The sequence below is a fragment of the Pleurodeles waltl genome, chromosome 11, assembly GCF_031143425.1.
Source record: "Pleurodeles waltl isolate 20211129_DDA chromosome 11, aPleWal1.hap1.20221129, whole genome shotgun sequence".
In the NCBI taxonomy this organism is placed as follows: domain Eukaryota; kingdom Metazoa; phylum Chordata; class Amphibia; order Caudata; family Salamandridae; genus Pleurodeles; species Pleurodeles waltl.
In genome coordinates, this window is record NC_090450.1 from 421,083,396 (window position 1) to 421,103,476 (window position 20,081).

Sequence of the window (20,081 nt, forward strand, 5' to 3'; positions counted from 1 at the left end):
TAAGATATAAAAGGAAGACATTTCCACATAAGCTCTGGAAATCCCTCCTGCAGGCAATATCGGCAGGAAACTGCAAAAAGTTTTGGGAGATAGTCAGATGGGGATGCGAAGGCCCTTCGAAGAACCTAGAATTGAATATCAACCCACAACTCTGGGTAGAGCATTTTACCGCCTTGTACCAGGAAGAGGCCAAGACGGCATCCCGGAGTATGAATAACTCAACCAGCCTCATCCAAGGACTGGAAGGTAGTAACCAAAGATCAAACAAGGGAGTTCCACTTCAAACGACCTATGTAGCATCATCAAAAAGTTTTATTAGATCGTCAAATGGAACCCAGAATGAATTAGTCCCAAACGAACTCCTTGGCACAAATGCCACGCAAGCAACCCATTCTATCCCTCGTGCAATGGAGCTGACACTGGAATTCAGCGAGAAAGAGATTAAACAAGTTATTCTCCTTCAAAAACCGTATAAGGCTGCAGGCCCAGACGGCATACCTTCAGACGTTTATCGTAATCAGTTAACGTTATGGCTGCCTGCTCTAACACGCATATTCAACAGTATTTGGCACCACGAGGTAATTCCGACCTCTTGGAAGAAATCAATAATTGTCCCAATTCACAAAAAAGGACCTCGGGACTTGGTGTGCAACTATAGGCCTATCTCACTGCTTGACAGTGTTGGAAAAATCTTTGCCAAATTGATCCAGCTGCGTTTAGATCAATGGCTGGAGGATGGAGATTTAATATCGACACACCAAGCTGGTTTTAGGAGAGGCCAAAGCACAATAGATCAACTTTTTAAGCTGAATATGATCTGCGCGAAATACGCCACCCTAAAAGATTGTGCATTATATCTGGTCTTTGTGGATCTTCAAACAGCTTTTGACAGCGTCAATCGCCAAATATTATGGCAGTTATTGTCAGAAATGGGCATACAGGGGAAAATTCTAAGGCTGTTAATTCTACTGCACACAGGGAATACTGCTAGGGTTAGATATTCCACGAGAAATGATTATACAGCAGAAATTCCAATCCAGCGTGGCGTAAAACAAGGATGTGTTTTGGCCCCAACCTTGTTTAACTGTTATATAAATAAAGTAAGCCAAGATCTGAGGGAATTAAATCTGGATGTGCCAAAACTAGCCAATGAAAGTATACCTATCCTGCTTTTTGCTGATGACGCTGTATTACTGGCAAGAACAGAGATAGCAATGCATCGTCTACTTAGGGGTTTCGAATCATTTTGCACCTCAAGGAGCATGGTAATTAATGAGGAGAAAACAAAGTTTATGATTCTCAACCCAAAACAAACGATGCATTCGACCTTCAGGGTAAACAACAAGCCCTTGGCTCGAGTGACCACCTATGACTACCTGGGTTGCAGACTGGACGAAAAACAGACATGGAAATCACAAATCTACAAAAGTAACATCTCCTTGGCCCAGCACGCCGGAGCGGTACTTAGATTTGCTAAAGCCACAGGCAACCATTCTGTGAGTTCTGCACTGCTTGCTTATAAAACCAAAGCAAGGACGGCAGCACTTTACAGCGCAGAGATTTGGGGATTTAGAAAGACCCCATTAATACAAGTAACTGAGAATAATTTCCTACGCCGATTACTTTGTTTAGGCACTGCCGCACCAATGAATGCGTTGAGAACTGATTTACAAATGAGAAAGGTCGAGGATTACATTGCACTGGCCCCGATAAGATATTGGATCCGTATCTGGGCAAAAGAGGAACTCAAACCATACAGAGAAACACTCATGGACATCATGAAGCTACAAAATTACCGAAAATTGCCTTGGTTTAAACACATCTCAACTACCCTGGTTGCTATTGGCCAAGAAGACCTCTGGCTTCATCCAGGGAAAATCAGAAAGCCCAGTTTATCTGTCATTAAAAAGGCATACTGGGACCAAAAGACTCAGAGTATGTGTGAGACACTTAGCCCTTTACTCAAGAGGTACATTTTGCTCAACCAAGAGCTTAAACCAGCAATTTTCATAGACTGCATCTATCCGGAAGAAAAAAGGGCTCTCTATTTTAAATTTCGTATGGGTACATTACCAGTGATGGCGGTGACTAACAGATGGCAAGCCGTCTCACAGTGCGGATCAGAATGCTGTCCTTGCCTTCATGGTGGCCAAGAAACATTATCCCACTTCCTTTTATTATGTCATTTTACGCTTAAACTCCGCAAATTGTACTTACGTCCGCTTTTTAGATCATACGGGATCAGGAAATGTAATGAGGCGGAAGTGCTTTGTATGCGATCAGATGAGAAACATATTGTGGCGAAGGTTTCAACTTATATATTGGAAGCGTGGAAGTTACGTTCATCAATGTACTCACAGTTGGCCTAAGTATAATTACTTGTGTTATCCTAGCTATCATTAGTATGAGACATCGCTGAAGGTTGCTGATTAAACCAGGCAAGGTCCTGGGTTATTATTATACTGCTGGCAGGTATCGCAAGAACCCAAATGATTAGTGCAAGAATAGGATATTTAAATTTTAGATCTATAATGTTTTTAGAATAAGTAAAGAGTCTTATGCCAATTATGGCTAATAATCAAGTTTTATGATATTGCAGGGCATATTGGATTCACCTAGGGCCACGTAAAATCAAAAACTCAAGTATAGTTTTTCTTTTTTACAATGTTTTATTTAATGTGATTTTATTGCGTGTGATGGATTGATACTTATTGTGTATTATTGTTATGGCCGGATAGGCTGACAACAATTAATTAAATAAATGGTAAATAAATGGTTTGTTAGGATGATATCACACTCCTATCTGAGTCAAAATGTTCGTGCCCACTTCAAAAAAAGATGAAGAAAGAAAGCATTAGGGGCACAGCATCGTTCCCAGCACGCATCAGTGTGCAGGACCATGGAGCACAGGCCGCGTAGAGTATAATATAAACGGTGTAAAAATGTGAAGTGAATCAGACGCAGCCTGTAATTAGGTGACAAAACTCGCATGTTGCCACAGCATCTCCGCCACACCGCCTCAGAAATCGGCTCTCCAACATCCGCCTCCCAGCGAGCCCTGGAAGAGCTCTCAGCGCTGCTGTGCTGACCCTGCATACAATTGTACAATTTAGTAATGAGCTTACGCGGTGACAGAGCGCGACACAGCACCTCCAAAGCCTGACACACTAAAAGGAGTTCCCGGAGGGCCAAAAAATTGAGAACGCAGCATGGCGCAGACACGCAGAACATACAGCCGATGCAACGCTGTAGTGCCTTCGTCACCGAGTGCATCCCCGGGAGATATCAAACGCCCATTGACAAACCAGTCACCCAATTCAGTTAAGTTCACAGTATGAAGAAAGTCACGTAGCCTCACATCCCGAAACATCTCAGCATCTGCGACGGAAAGAATTGGCATCGAGGGGGCAAACGGCGCACTCACTCCAAGCGATTCAATAAGGCCATCCAAGCGGGTGAGGTACACGCCACTGTGTCAACTCCACACGCCCTAGACCGGGCAGGGTTACCGAGGACCCGAGTCAAGCCATCCAGCCACACCACGTCACTCTCAGGAGCAAGATGAGGTAAGTATTGAATCCGACGAAGCCAGTAATACGCAAAGTGAGCCTGAGCACAATAGTAGTATAGTTCCATGTCAGGGGCGGCGAGGCTCCCCAGCTCAAATGGTAACGTCAGCTTCTCCCAGGCAATTCTGGGCTGCCGCCGGCCCAAGCCAAACAAATCAAAGCAGAGCGAAGATGCTGCAGAACGTTCACCGGAAGAGGAAAAGGGAGATTTACAAACAGATAAAAAAAAAATTGGCAATATCACCATTTTAGCAATGGCAATACACCCAATAAGCGAGAGCGGCAGTGAGTGCCAAGCCTCCACTTTTATCCTCCAGCCACGGTATAGCCTTGCCATAATTGGCCATCCACACAGTTTCCACATCGCCGCTCAGCCAAACGCCCAAATATCGTACGGAGCCACACGACCATCCAATTGGGTACCGAGAAGGAAAGTCCACTACAGCCGGAGACAAAGGCAACACCACTGACTTAGACCAATTGATCGCGATCCCAGAGAAAGTACCAAGGTGCACAATTTCGTCCAGCAAAATATCAAGATTCTTCCGTGGCTCACGAACATACAGCGCTATGTCGTCTGCATACATGGAAATTAGAATAGGGCGCTGCCGGAACAGCAGACCTTTATCATTATGGTGTTGTCTCAGCCACGCCGCAAGGGGCTCCATGGCCACAGCAAACAATAACGGGGACAAAGGGCAACCCTGGCGAGTTCCCCGAGCAACCGGGAAAGGGTCCGAAATTTTCCCATTTAAGCGCAGCCTGGCGGTGGGAGCAGAATACAGTAAACGTATCAGATTCGCAAAACGAAATATCCTCGAATATTTGAGGATATTTTTGAATATTCGTGAATATCCTCAAATAATCATGATTATTGCATGTGGTAAAAAAAATCATCTTAAACATATATTTTGACCCTCAAAAACCCCATATATCACATCTCTGGTATCAGGGTAATGCTACCCTGACCCCATATGTCACTTTTAATCTTATTTTTCAGCCCCAGGGCCTGTGTCCCATTACTCAAAATGGCGGGCGCAACTTTCTAGTTAGATTGTGGGCAGCCAATCACAGCATTCCTGCTGTCCTGTGCATTCGCATAATCGCCACGATAATCACGAAAGCATGGCGATGGATCCAGGACCCTAAATATACAAATGTATTTCCCCTTTAATATCTCAAAAACTACTGAATGGATTTACTCCAAATAAGCGAAAGCACAATCTGTGTACCAAAAGCTAGCTTTCTATCAAATTCAGTGTAATTCCGTCCAGTGGTTAGGGCTGCACTCGTATCTAAAGGTCCTATGGGAATTAACATTGGACACCCTCCCCTCCTATTTGCTTGGCTCCCGCTTGACAGATCATCCCGAAACCTTCTGTGCACAACAAGAATTACCGGCACACTTTTTTGGGAAAATTTCATGAAGATTCGTCAAATGGTGTCAAAGATATAGGCAAGTAAAAAAATGCTTTTCCTATGGAAACATGGCCCTAACTAAAACTACCTACTGGAAACCGCCAGTAGTTAATATACATCTCACTGAAAAAACAAAGGTTACAGGGACGTTATAGTTGGGTTCATATTTGACCTACACCCAACCGTAGAAATGCAGCAGTTATTGTTACACTTAAAGTTATACTTATGTTAAAAACTATAACTCATGGTCTGAAGTTACTTAATGGCACAAGTTAAAATTTCTTCAGATAAGTATAACTATAGCTATAACTGCTGAATTTCTGTGGTTTTGTGTGGGTAAAACCTGAACCTAACTTTAACGACCCTGTAACCTTTGTTTTTTCAGTGAAATTCTATAGTTTTTTTCAATGTAAAGTAATAAATAATTACTGGATGTTACTACAACCATTGCCATGCATGCCCTTTGGCTGAGCACGGCGGGGGTTGGCCTAACTTGCAAGGCCCCCCACAGCCACCTGCTTGGGGCATTTCTTAAATTCTATGCTGGGGAGCCCGCAGACCAGGGGATCACCACATAACTTTGGCGCAGTTTGACAAATCTTCAGGAAATATTCAAAACTAACATGACAGTTAGTTCAGCTGCTGTCTTTAAAGTTTTAGTGTGATCTGTCAAGCGGGGGCTGTGAAAAAGGAGGGGGCTCCAAAACCCCTTTTCCCTGTGCATTTTCCCTTAGGGATTATGGACACGACTACAGCCCGAACTGCTGGACGGACCTCATTAGGCAGAAAGTAGCTCTTGGTCCAGAAAGTGTGCACTTTGTGATTTGCTGTAAATCCGTTCAGTAATTGTTGAGTTATTAAAGGGAAAAGAAATATAGATATCCAGGTATGCAGATCCTCCACTGATCCAACTGTCCCCGTGGTGATATCTGATTGGCTGCCAACACTTCAACAAGGAAGTATTGGTAACCATTTTGGGAGTCCCAAAAAAACAGCAAAAAAATAAAAGGGGGCAGGATAGGAATACCTTAGCCACCTAGCCTTAATCCTGGGTCTCCCTGGGACCCCAACTGGGCAAAAAAAGTATATATTTTTTAATTTTGGTCAAAATTCACAGGTGGATCCTCAGACTTTGCCAATGTTTTTGTTTAAAAATTGTGGTTTCCCATGTTTCATATGAGTATTGTCCCCGGGGGGCCAGGTCCCAGGGGCATGTGCCGAGTCATAAATAAGGAGGGGGCCATGCCCCCCCAGGACTGTTAAAAGCCCCAGGGACCACCATCTCTCAAGGGCTACATTCAATAAACATAACAGGAGCTTGCTGACCCCCCTGGCCCTATGAACCACCTCCTTCACGGTGCTACATAATAGAAATAGTGGAGGGGAGCAGCGGGGACAACTCCAGGCCCTGAGGACTGCCACCTCCCCGTGGCTACATTCAATAAATACATGGGGGAGCTGCGCAGCCCCCCAGGCCCGGGGACCACCACCGCCTGCCAAGCAAAAGTAGGTACTCTGCCTATAGCAATCAGGAACTAACAAAAAGCTCCTGCTTGTTGGAAGCAGAAATGTAATCTCTTTCCCTACCAGCAAACATGCGGGCATGGCAAGAGATGAAAGTATTGCTCCTGCATGCAGAGAGCTGCGTGTGGGAGAAATGCCCACACTTATGGGAGGTGAGGAGCGACTGGGACTGTGGGGCCCTTGAGGCTCCCCCACAGTCCCCAACAAGGAAGAAAAGAAGAAAAGTATGCACAAAAAGGGGCTGAGAGCAAAGAGAAAGCAGTGAGAAAGAAGGAAAGGCTAGCAGCAGGCACACACAAAACAGGATGGGGAGCAAGGAGAAAGTGAGAAAGAGCAAAAGGTAAGCAGAAGGCATGCACAAAATAGAGCTAGGAGAAAGCAGTGACAAGGAGGGAAGGCAAGCAGCAGGCACACACAAAATGGCGCTGAGAGCAAGGAGAAAAAAGTGAGAAGGAGTGAAAGGCAAGCAGCAGGTGCGCACAAAATGGAGTTGAGTGCAAGGAGAAGGCAGTGACAAGGAGGGACAGGAAAGTAGCAGGCTTGCACAAAACAGGTCTGAGAGCAAGGAGAAAGCAATGAGAAAGAGAGAAAGGAAAGCAGCAGGTACACACAAAATGGGGCTGACAGCAATAAGAAAGCAGTGAGAAGGAGGGAAAGGCAAGCAAGCACACATAAAACAGAGATGAGAGCAAGGAGAAAACAGTGATAAGGAGGAAAAGTCAAGCAGTAGGCATGCACAAAACAGGGCTGAGAGCAAGGAGAAAGCAGAGGGAAGAAGAAAAAGGCAAGCAGCAGGCTTGGCCAAAATGTGGCTTAGAGCAAGGAGAAAGCAGTGAGAAGGAGGGAAAGGCAAGCAGCAAGCATGCACAAAACATGGCTGATAGCAAAAATAAAGGTTGCTGGGAAATAACGTTAATAAAACACAGAAATTCAATAAAAAAACTAAGGTTACAGGGACGTTATAGTTAGGAAATAGAATTTTAAAAAACTTACAATTCACTGAAAAAAACAAAGGTTGCAGGGACAATATAGTTTGGCCGAGATAGAAAAAACTAAGGTTACAGGGACGTTATAGTTAGGAAATAGTATTTTAAAAAACTTAAAATTCACTGAAGAAAACGAAGGTTGCAGGGACAATATAGTTAGGCCGAGATTTTACAATCACAAAACCATTGATATTCAACAGTAATAGTTACCTGAGCTAACTACAACTTAAGACCCCACAATGCACTGCTTATGACCTCACATATTAAATCACTCATGACATGGTCAGTGACATCACTCATGACATCTCAAATGATATCACTGATGATATCACTGATAACATCATCTACAGAACCACTCACACAACCACTCACACCCACTCACACACCCATACAACCACTCACACACCCACACAACCTCTCACACCTACTCACACCCACTCACAGATCCTTTCAGCCACTCACACACCCACTCACACACCCATACAACTTCTCACACACCCACACAACCTCTCACACCTTCTCACACAACCACTCACACCCACTCACAGATCCTTTCAGCCACTCACACACCCAATCACACACCCATATAGCCACTTACAGACCCACACAACCACTGACACACCCACTCACACACCCATACAACCTCTCACACACCTACTCACAGATCCATGCAAACACTTACTATCCACTCACACCCCCACAGCTACCCAACCACCTACTCACACACCCATAAAACCTTTCAAGCACCCATATAACCACTCACACACCTACTCACACACTCATACAACCATTCACACACCCATACAACTACTCACACAGCCACTCAGACACCCAGAAAACCACTCAAAAACTCATTCACAGACCCATACAGCCACTCAGACCCCCACTCACACACTGATATAGACAGTCTCACAGCCACTCAGATGACGTATTAGAAATGGGGTCTCTAGTTGGCAGAGGTATACACCCTTGTCCAAATAGGGATCACAGTCCTAGTCAGGGTCAGTCACAAACAATCCAAATTATCCTGAGCCCACCCTCTGGTAGTTTGGCACTGAGCAGTCAGGCTTCATTTAGAAGGCAATGTGTAAAGTATGTGTGCAATAACTCATACAGTAACACAGAGAAAACACCAAAACAATACACCACACAGGTTTAGAAAAACATAAGATATTTATCTGTATAAATTAAGGTCAAAATGATGAAGATGCAACAAGTCCAAGTTGAAATGTGAATTTCAGAAGTTGTAAAATAGTCTCTTTTCAAGAAAATAAACAGTTGGTACTTGATTTCACAAAGTACCTGCTGTGTGTCAAAAATTACATGCATGAGGATTGCAAAGGAGGAGATAGGTGGAAAAGATAGGGTGTGCGTCAGTCTTTCCGGCACAGCACAGACGTTGCGTTGTTTCTGTTCCTGCAGCATGGGGTTTGCTTTGATTTTCGGCGCACAGTCTGGGTCCTCACTTTGACTGCCAAGGATGATGCGGGGAAATCCTTGATGCGCTGGAGAAGGTATAGGTGCTTGCATCGATCTGGTGAGGTGATGCATTGAATTTTCTGTTGCAAGGCAGGCGCTGAATCGATGTTCTACTCGGGGATTGAGTTGTTCCGGCTCGGCTGTGCGTCGTTCCGGTAGGGCCATGCATCGAATCTTCGGTCACAAAGCAGACGCTGCGTTGGAGCTGCACTCGGGGGACCAGGCTGCGTTGTTCTGGGTCGACTGTGCAGCGATTTCCCAGTCGCAAACCCAGTTGTGCAGATTTCCTGGTGGGCCGTGCGTCTATTTTCAACGCACAAGGAGTTTCTGTAGTTGTAGAACTCTTTATGGCCCTGAGACCTCAGGAAACAGGAGGCAAGCTCAATCCAAGCCCTTGGAGAGCACTTCTCAGCAAAGGCAGAGGTCAGCAAGGCAGGAGGGCAACAGCAGGGCAGCAGTCCTTCAAAGCAAAGCAGGCCAGGTGTGTCCTTTGAGCATCCAGGCAGTACCTCAGGTCCAGATTCAGGGTCCGTTCCAGGAGGTCTCTGAGTTGGTGGGGTCAGAGGCCCAGATTATACACCCAAAGATGCCTTTGAAGTGGAAGAGACTTCAAAGAGAGGTTTTGAAGTGCACAAGTTCCCTTTTCAGTACTATCCTGTCTGCCAGGGCCCCAGTAGGGGGTTCGGCAGTCTATTGTGTGAGGGCAGGCCACTAGGATTTGAAATGTAAGTGTCAGGCCCCTCCACCCTTCCAGCCCAGGAAGACCCATTCTGTATGCAGATGAGTGAAGGTGTGACTGAGTATTCTGTTTGTGGTTGTCTGGGTGAAATGCACAAGGTAGCTGTCAACCAGCCCAGCCCAGCCCAAGTGTGGATTGGAGACAGGCTGCAAGACACCAATGGATTTAAGTACAGAGAAATGCCCCCTTTCTAAAGGTGGCATTTCTAGAATAGTAATATAAAATCCAACTTCACCAAAAAGCAGGCTTTTCTATTACCATTCTGGCCATATTAAATACGACCTGTTTACCCCTTTCTTATCAGAATCTACCACTCAAACAGTACTTGAGGGTAGCCCTAATGCTAGCCTGTGAAAGGAGCAGGCCTCACATTAGTGGAAAACGAATTTAGGAGTTTTCCACCACCAGGACATATAAAACACACAGGTACATGTCCTGCCTTTTGTAAACATAGCACCTTGACTTATGGGTTGCCTAGGGCCTACCTTAGGGGTGACCTACATGTAGGGAAAGGGGAGTTTAAGGCTCGGCAAGTACTTTTAAATGCCACAGCGAAGTGGCAATGAAACTGCACACACAGGCCTTGCAATGGCAGACCTGGGACATGGTTAAGGGGCTACGTGTGTGGGTGGCACAATCAGTGCTGAAGGCCCACTGGTAGTATTTACTTTACAGGCCCTGGGTACACGTAGTGCACTTTACTAGGGACATATAGGTAAATTAAATATGCCAATTAGGTATGAGCCAATGTAACCATGTTTAAGGGAGTGAGCATATGCACTTTAGCACTGGTTAGCAGTGGTAAAGTGTGCAGAGTCCTAAAGCCAACAACAACAGTGCCAGAAAAATAGAGGGAGGCAGGGAAACCGTTGGGGGATGACCACCCTAAGGCTGTCAGGTCTGACAACATGTTACAAATACTATCACTCATAAGTAGTACACAGATAATAGTAACTCAACTTATGCAGTAGCTTAACATCAATCTTTAAGTCTCAGAAATGTTAACAAAAACTTACACTCATTGGATGATGTCATCAGTGATGTCATTTGAGATGTCATCAGTGATGACATCAATGGCATAATTCCATCACTGGCCATGTCATGAGTGATGTACTATGTGAGGTCATAACCAGTGCATTGCTGGTTGTAAGTAATAGTTAGCTCAGGTAACTATAATGCTGGATTTCCATGGTTTTGTGCGTGTGACATCTCAGCCTAACTATAACGTCAAAGGAAAGCGACAAATAGCTAAATTCACCCTAAAATCTACCCTAACTAATTCAGGTAAATTGATTTACTCCTCAAAGGAATTGTTAGGCATTAGGAGTCATTCCAATCATTTTAGTAAAGTTTGTCAGCACTCTATTCATCCTGATTCTCCTATTATGGGGTGTGACTCCTGTCAATGGCTCCCTCAGCTTAAATTGTCTCCTGCTCTCATGAAAGATTCAGAGCGTACGGGCAGTTTTCTTCTTGTCAATTGTCATTCTCTTTCCACACACAAATTAGATATCTACTCACTACTGAGCCAACGTGCCCCAGAAGTTCTTTTTTTAACTGAAACTTGGCTTTTTGAGGAATCCTTCCCAGATGTGGTTTTGGCTCTCCTCCAAGATTATCTAATACATCACCTAGATAGACCTCTCCTTAAAGGTAGAGGAGTCGTAATCATTTAAAAAAATTATTTCAATTGCACTTCGCCGGCCTATTGCTTTACCTGATAGTGAGAGTTTATTCTTCTCTTTAGCAATCAGCGCTATACATGTACATTCTCTGGAATTCTAATATACCGTCCCCCTGGTCCATATGGGAGGTTTCTACAGGCTCTTCCAGAATTGGTTGCGGACTTGGCCTGCAAACATCCCAACTTTACTATCATGAGTGATTTTAACATTCATATGGATGAGATGCACAATACAGCTAGCAAAACTCTTTTGATGGATGTGGCATCGTTAGACTTTAGACAGTTGATCACTGCCCCCACTCATGCCAAAGGTCACACCATTGATTTAATTTTAGCAACCTCTAAACACTATTTGTACAACCCCCCTTTCTTTGGTCTGGTCTGATCATTTCTTAATTCCCTTTAATATTGCACTCACATACTCTACATCAACATTCCACCGTTTTTGGAACCTGACTTTGCGGCAGTGGTCTAATCTTAACTGTAGAGATTGGTCAGACACCCTAAAATATACCCGCACTTTTTCAATAGAATCATGTTCAGCAGAAAGATTTAATGAATGGATTTTTAGTTCCCTAGATATAATTTTACCGACCAAGACGATGGTTAAAAATGGGGGGTCACAAAAACCCACTTTGGGTCTCCCATCAATTGCGTCTTTTAAAAAAGGAGTGTAAAAGACTTGAAAGGAAATGGAGGAAAACCTACACTGATGTTTCCAAATTGGAATACAGAAAATCGGTCAGATTATATCATATGGAAATCAAATCTGTGCAGGCAGCTTATTATGCTTCTATAATAGAACAAACCTCTACTTCTCCTAAGGAGGTCATCTCTATAGTTAAGGAAATGACTCAGGAACCTGTTGCCTCCAGTCTTATAGAAGCTCCCAAAGAACAGCAATAATTTAGCTTGCTTTTTTCCAAATAAAATTTCTGAGATCCAGTCAATCTTTTCTAATGACTCATCTAAAGAGCCTAAAATGTTATCTGACTGAACACCATCACTCCAGCCCCTCTCTCTCAGTCATCCAACCGATGACAGGAGATCTACTTGGAAATTGTTTGTTAAGAATAAAATCAGGAACTCCATTGGTTCCTGCTCCTCTAGCCGTTTTAGGTTCAAGGTTTGGATGTTATAGCACCGATTTTAACTATTTTCAACTATTCTTTTATAGTTGGGAGTCTACCCCAAATTTGGAAACACGCTATTATTAAACCTCTACTGAAAAAACCTAAGCTGGATGCATCGCTACTAAGCAATTATAGACCTATCGCTCTTCTTCAGGATAGCATCGAAAATAGCCAGAAAAGCATGTCAACAAACACATTTCTGGCTTCTTAGGAGAACATAAGCTCCTACATCCCACTCAGATGGGTTTCAGACCTCAACATAGTACGGAAACCGCCCTTTTGGCAGTGACAGAAGAAATTCGACAACAACTAGATACTGGTGGCTATGCAGCAATTATTTTATTAGACTTCAGTGCAGCATTTGACATAGTGGATCATAAACTCCTTCTTCAAAGAATTACTCAAGTGGGACTCGAACATACTATTTTTAGCTGGCTTTCTTCCTTCTTAGAAGGTAGGCCGTTTCAGGTTTTAGATAGGTTTTTTTTCTGATATCCATTCCTTTAGCTGTGGGGTTCCTCAGGACTCCTCTCTAAGTCCCACTTTTTTTAACATCTATATGTCTCCCTTGGCTAAAATTGTGGAACACTATGGTCTCTCTCTGATATCTTATGCTGATGATACCCAGCTAGTCTATTCTTTTAGCACCAATGTAAACTCTGATCAAGAAGCGCAATCCTCCTGACTTGCAGACATCACTAACTGGATGTCAGATAGTAAGCTCAAGCTAAAAGATGAAAAAACTGAAGTAGTATTGGTTGGCAATTTTTCCCTACTTAAATCTCCCATCTCAATTCCAGAAGAATTGAAAAGACTTCCTCCCCCAAAGGAAACCATAAAAAGCCTAGTATCATGGCTGGACTCCCGTCTATCGATGGAACAGCATCCAAACAACTCAGTGGCTTCTTGCTTCAATATTCTAAGAGTGCTTAGAAATTTGTTCAAATCTCTCCTCTTTCCAAGTCTTACCAAAAGACTTATTATTCAAGCCCTTATATTATCCCACCTAGACTATGGAAACGTGCTGTTCCTGAGTTCTCCCATCTGTGTATTAAGGAGACTGCAGATAGTGCAGAATGCGGCAGCCCGGCTACTCATGGCCACTCCCAGAAATGCATCTGCCAAACCTCCCTTAGCCTCCCTCCATTGCCTTCCTATCCAGCAAAGGATTCATTTGAAATCTTTGTGTATGGTATATCGAGCTCTTCATGATAGGGGACCTTCTTTTATCAAGCGAATGATCACACACTACACCCCCAGAGATCCCTTAGATCTTCATCTGCTGTTCTAATTAACACCTGCCGTGTTAAAAAAACAAAATGGGGAGGTAGGTCCTTCACATTCAAAGCAGCGAATCTATGGAATTCCCTCCTCCTGTCACTTCAAATGGACAATTCCGAACTCTCTTTTTGAGGTAAATTGAATACCCTACTCTTTCCAGCATAAATTCTCACTGTGATGCTTTCGTCATCTTTCAACGCTGGAAGGCCTCTGGGTAGCCATGCACTTTATACATCTATTAAACTAAACTGAACTTAAAGGTAATAACAAAGAAACAGAACAGAACATTCTGGGTGGCCATCTTATAATGTGTTCATTGTCTCGTACTGGCATTTTCACTTTGGTGTCTTTGACTTTTGATACCAGTTCCAGTAACCTATACTAAAGTAAGACTGTTAATCATACAATACCACTTCAAATAAATCATAGCTTGTACTTTCTGCATAAATAAAATGTCACCAAAGTTATACTAGCCAAAAATAAAAACAGAAAAAGCAATGTCCTGTCGATAAAATTATGTTTAAGTAGGCTACACATTGCCTGCCGCAATATCAATGAATCAGTCAAGGATTTGTAAAGTGCGGCTACTCGCCTGTGAGGGTCTCAAGGTGCTGGGGAAGGTGGGTGGGTGCTGAGGATCAGACGAAGAGCCAGGTCTTGAGGTCCTTCCTGAACTGTGACAGGGTGGGGGACTGCCTGAGGTGGATAGGAAGGGTCTTGGCCGCGATGTGGCAGAAGGATCTTCCTCCGGCTGTGGTCTTCTGGATGCAGGGGGCGTTGGTGAGGGCCTGGTCAGCGGAGCGGAGTTGTCTGGTGGGAGTGTAGAAGGAGAGTCTGTGGTGGAGGTAGGCTGGCCTGACATCATGTAGGGCCTTGTAGACATGGGTCAGGAGCTGGAAGGTGATTCCCTTGCCGATAGGCAGCCAGTGTAGGTCTCTTAGAAGGGCGAAGGTGTAGCTGTGTTGTAGGGTGATCTTGGTGAGACGGGCAGAGGTGTTCTAGCTGCGTTGCAGTCTTTTCCGGGTATTGGCGGGGGTTCCGGCATAGAGTGCAGTGCCCTCGTCAAGGCGGCTGCTGATGAGGGCCTGGGTGACTGTCCTTCTGGCTTCGGTGGGGATCCACTTGTAGATTTTTCAAAGCATGCGCAGGGTGTGGAAGCAACCTGATGTGACTGCGCTCACCTGTTGGTCCATTGACAGCAATGAGTCTAAGATGACGCCGAGGTTACGGGTGTGGTTGGTGGGGGCGTTTCCGGGGTGGTGGGCCATCAAGAATCGTTCCAGGTGGAGGGTGTGGAGCCAAGGATGAGGACTTCTGTTTTGTCTGAGTTCAGTTTGAGGCAGCTGTCTTTCATCCAGGCGGCAACTGCTTTCATTCCTTCGTGGAAATTGTACTTGGCTGTGGTCCGGTAGTTGATGAGGGAGACTATCAGTTGGGTGTCGTCGCCATAGGAGACGATGTGGGGTGCGTGGCTCCTGACGATGGCGGCCAGTGAGGTCATGTAGAGGTTGAAGAGGGTGGGACTCAGTGAAGATCCTTGGGAGACGCCGCAGCTGATCTTGGTGGCCTCCGAGAGAAAGGGGGGGAGTTGGACCTTCTGTGTTCTGCCGGTGAGAAATGAGGAAAGCCATTGCAGTGCTGAGTCTCGGATGCCGGCGTTGTGGAGTCGTGAGCGAAGCGTGTCGTGTGAGACTTTATCGAAGTTGGCAGAAAGGTCCAGGAGAATGAGGACGACAGTCTTGCCTCGGTCGAGGAGGGTGTGGATGTCGTCTGTGGCGGCTAGGAAGGCCGTCTCTGTGCTATGGTTGCTTCTGAATCCTGACTGAGAGGGATCCAGGATGTTGTTGGCTTCCAGGAAGGTGGTGAGTTGTTCCTTGAGTGCCTTCTCAATGACTTTGGCCGGAAAGGGGAGCAGGGAGATGAGCCTGTAGTTCTTGAGGTCTGTTGGGTTGGCAGTGGGTTTCTTCAGTAGAGGGTTGATCTCTTTGTGTTTCCAATTCTCTAGGAAGGGGGCAGTTTTGAAGGAGCGGTTGATGGTCTGCAGAGTTTGGGTGCAATGATGTTGCTGGCTTTGTTGATGATGTGATGAGGGCAGGGGTCGGTGGGTTCTCCTGAGTGGATGGTTGCAATGATGTTGCAGGTCTCATTGTCGGTGATGTTGTTCCTGCGGAGGAATGCGGGGGTGTGGTGACGCTTCAGTCGACGGGTTGGTGGTGAAAGTAGTGGGGGGCCCTGGGTGAAGAAGCTGTCATAAATGTCTGCGATCTTGGGGTGGAGGTAGCTGGCGAGGTTTTCACAGAGTTCTTGCGACGGGGGATGTCAGTGGAGTCAGAGTTGGGGTTGGTGAACTCTTTGGTGACAGTGAAAAGTCCCTTTCTGTAGTGGGCGTTTTTATTGATGGGTTGATGCAGGGTGATTTTTTTGGGTGGTCCTAATGAGATGGTGGCGATATCTGACGGCATTTTTGAAGGTTTTGTGATTTGCGGGGGTCTTGTTGATGCACCATTTCTTCTCTAGATGTCTGCAGACCTGCTTCGATTCTTTGAGTGCAGGGGTGGCCCATATAAAACTAAGCTTTTCAAACTAAACTTTTAAAGTAAATCAATATGTATGATTCAGGGTGTGTCGAAGTCTGAGAGAGTCAAATGTTGCAAAAATGAGCATAAGATTGCATTACATTAAGGCAATCATGCCTAAGTGGGCAATCTCTATCTCATCAAACAGCTGCAAAAATAAATTACATATTTTGCATTTTACAAATTTATCATGGTTAACCAAACAAAATCAGTTTAGATTTTTAAATCATTCAAACTCTAAACACTCAGACATAACAACCCAAAAAACAATATATATACAAGAAAAACAGTTCTTAGCTTAATAGGTGATACAGCTCTTATGATTGTTGCTTCAATAGACCCTGTGTGAGGGAAACAGAAAATATAAAGTGCTGTTAAAATCAAGTTAAAAACAGTATCTGAAGGATATATGCGGAAGGAAACAGCAGAACAAAATATAAAAAAACCCAACTATGACAGGATACAAATGACGACATATTCCCACTGTCATTTACATTTCAATCTAAATGAACATTAAGTTCCTCATTGATATACAAATCCTCTCTGGACCAGTGGCGGCCGGCAGCTTTAGGAGGGAGTGGGGCAGGCGGGAAGCACCCACACACATTCTTTCACACACACACACGCCCGCGCACGCACATCCATTAACAACACTCACAACATTCAAACATGCCCGCATGCACCAAACATTCATTTTAAAAGATCACCCACACACACTCATTCTTTCACACACACAGGCATGCACGCACATCCATTAACAACACCCATAACATTCAAATACCCACCAAACATTCATTTTAAAAGATCAAACACACACACACTTACCTTCAGCCTCGGAGGTCCCAGGAAGGTTGTGACTGCTGCCTTTCCTCATTGGCTGACCTAGGAAGGCAGCAGTCCCAGCCTCGTCACAGAGTGGGATGGGGTCAGTGAGACTGCTGACCACAGCCCACTCTGTGACGAAGTGTCATTGATTGACACTCGCCCTGGGCGCTTCAGGGCTTAAGCCTGAAACGCCCAGGTCGAAGTCAGTGGGTGACGCTTTCCTCGTCACCCAGGGGAGGGCCTCGAGGCACCTCTGCTGAGCTGAGGATGTCCCGCCCATAGGAGCTGTGACCTCCTCAGCCCAGCAAATTTCAGCTCAGTGAGCCAGGAGTCTGCACATATCGTGCATGTCTGCTCCTGGCTGCCTGAGCTGAACATGAAGAGTGTCTGTCAGGCTGACCTTTGTTCAGCCTCACAGACACTCTTTATGAGGGGCAAAAGGTGGGGGGGCGTGGCCCCTCCGCCCTAAAGGACGGGCCAGGGCCTGCTCGGGACCTTAGAGTCTGATTCTAAAAAGTAATTCAATTCTAAACATCTCTGAGAACATGTTCTATCACCTCCTATTTTATGCATGGTATTCTTACAATGGCAAAGAAGTTCAAAAGGTTGCTATTGAGTGCATGAGATTGTAAGAAATGTTTTTCCCCAGCATAGTGCTTACCGACATGATTTGTTGCCCTCATATGTTCTAGAAGTTGTTTTTTACCAGGTGATTGGTACTACCCAAGTACGATGTGTCTCACGAGCAACCAACACATAGATAACAAAAGCAGAGGTCCAAGTGAGACGTTGAGTACTGATTCTCTCTATGCCCTGTAGGGTAAAATGAAATGTTGTCACATTGGAAGTGTTTTTACAAGCCTTACACCATTTACACATAAAGAAACCACCTCCGCTGTTACCCAGAGAAATTGAGATGTGGCTAATAGCATTCTTGCACCGTCTGTCTTTTAGGATCACCCAGCTTCTGTATATTAATGTAGGACAGCCATCAATTGCTTCCTGGAGGTTGTTACCACTCAGCAATATCTACCAATGTTTGCCCGAAATCTGTCCAACATCTCTGGCCGTATATGTGATTATAAACCTGAGATCGTTGGTTCATTTAGAGTGGCCACCCGTCCGTAATTTTCACAGACTGTCCATAATTTCATCCTGCCGTCCATTGTCTGTGATGAAAGGCTTAACGGACAGCATTTGTCCGTAATTTTAGCCTTTCACCTAAAGGACAACGGAGGCAGGGAGAAATTACAGGCAGATCAGTTTCTCCAGCTGGATTGAAAGGCAGGGAGTCTCTTGTTCTTTGAGGGAGGGAGGGGCGGACAGATAAGAAAAGACTTCTTGCCAGGGTGTCTCCCTCCTTAAAGAAATGCAAATGTGGTTAACTGGTAAATCTGCAAATGCAAAGGGGCTTGAAAACCTGCATTGACTTTAATAAAAGGAGTCACTTGAAGCTTTCTGATGGCACAGATATTTTCTTTTAGAGAGGTACTGTAATGATGTTCCAAGGTGAGCTGTGGAGTGTGTGGTTTTAATGGAGTGTTATAAAAATTTTTAGTATTAGGCATAAACTGTATATTATTCAAATGTGTATTTGAGAAGCACTTTTTTTATTTAACTGAACTGTATTTGCGCATTTTGTAGCAGCCTATATTATGATGTAATTGTATTTATATAGCACTTACTACCCCTGACGAGGCATCAAATGCATGTTTAAAATAAGGACTTACACATTCATAGTTCTTTCAGGGGCCTCAGTACCTCATAGTACTAACAAACATTGGCAAAGCCTATAGGTCTCATCTACGTAAGAGTTATTGGCTTTGCCAATGTATTTTAGCCATGTTATACACCAGAGCGGCTGCTGTTCAGCATGGCTAAATGTTAGTGGCATAGTGGTGTGGAGTGGAGTAGAGTGCCATAGGAGCAGTGGCATAGAGCCCAGTGGTGCAGAGTACAGTGCAGTGGGGTACAGTGCAGTTGTTTAGAGTGCATTGGCGTAGGGTGCAGTGGTTTAGAGTGCAGTGGCATGGAGTGGTGTGGGAAAGAGTAGAGTGGCATAGAGTGCAGTAGTGTAGGGTGGCATACAATAGAGAGGCAGAGAGTGCAGTAGTGTAGAGTGGTGCAGTGGCATAGAGTGCAGAGTAGAGTCGTGTGGCAGAGTCCAGTGGCGTAGTGTAGAGTGGTGCAGTGAAGAGTAGAGTATAGTGCTGTGGAGTGCAGTTGCATAGAGTGGAGTGATGCAGAGTAGAGTGGCATAGAGTGCAGTGACGTAGAATGCAGTAGTACAGAGTAGATTGGTGTAGAGTACCGCAGCGGAGAGTGCAATGTTGCAGAGTAGAGTGTCAGTGCAGTGATGTAGAGTGGAGTAGAGTGGCACAGAGAGCAGTGGCATAGAGTACAGTGGTGCAGAGTAAAGTGCAGTGGCATACAGTGCAGTTGGCATACAGTGCAATGGCATAGAATGGCATGGGGCAGAGTAGAGTTGCATAAAGTGCAGTGGAATAGAGTTTATTGATGCCGAATGTAGTAGTACAGAGTAAAGTGGTGTAGAGTAGAGTGGTGTAGAGTATAGTGGCGGCCAGTGCAGTGTTGCAGAGTAGTGTGTCAGCGTGCAGTGGTGTAGAGTGCATTGAACTAGAGTGCAGTGGTCAGAGTGGCGTATCATAGATTGTTTCAGAGTAGAGTGCAGTTGCATAGAGTGGAGAGGTGCAGGGTAGAGTGCAGTGCCATAAAATGCAGTGGCACAGAGTGAAGTGGCATAAAGTAGATTGTTTCACAGTAGAGTGAAGTGGCTTAGAGTGGAGAGGTGCAGGGTAGAATGGAGTTGCATAGAGTGGCATAGAGTGTAATGACATAGAGTAAA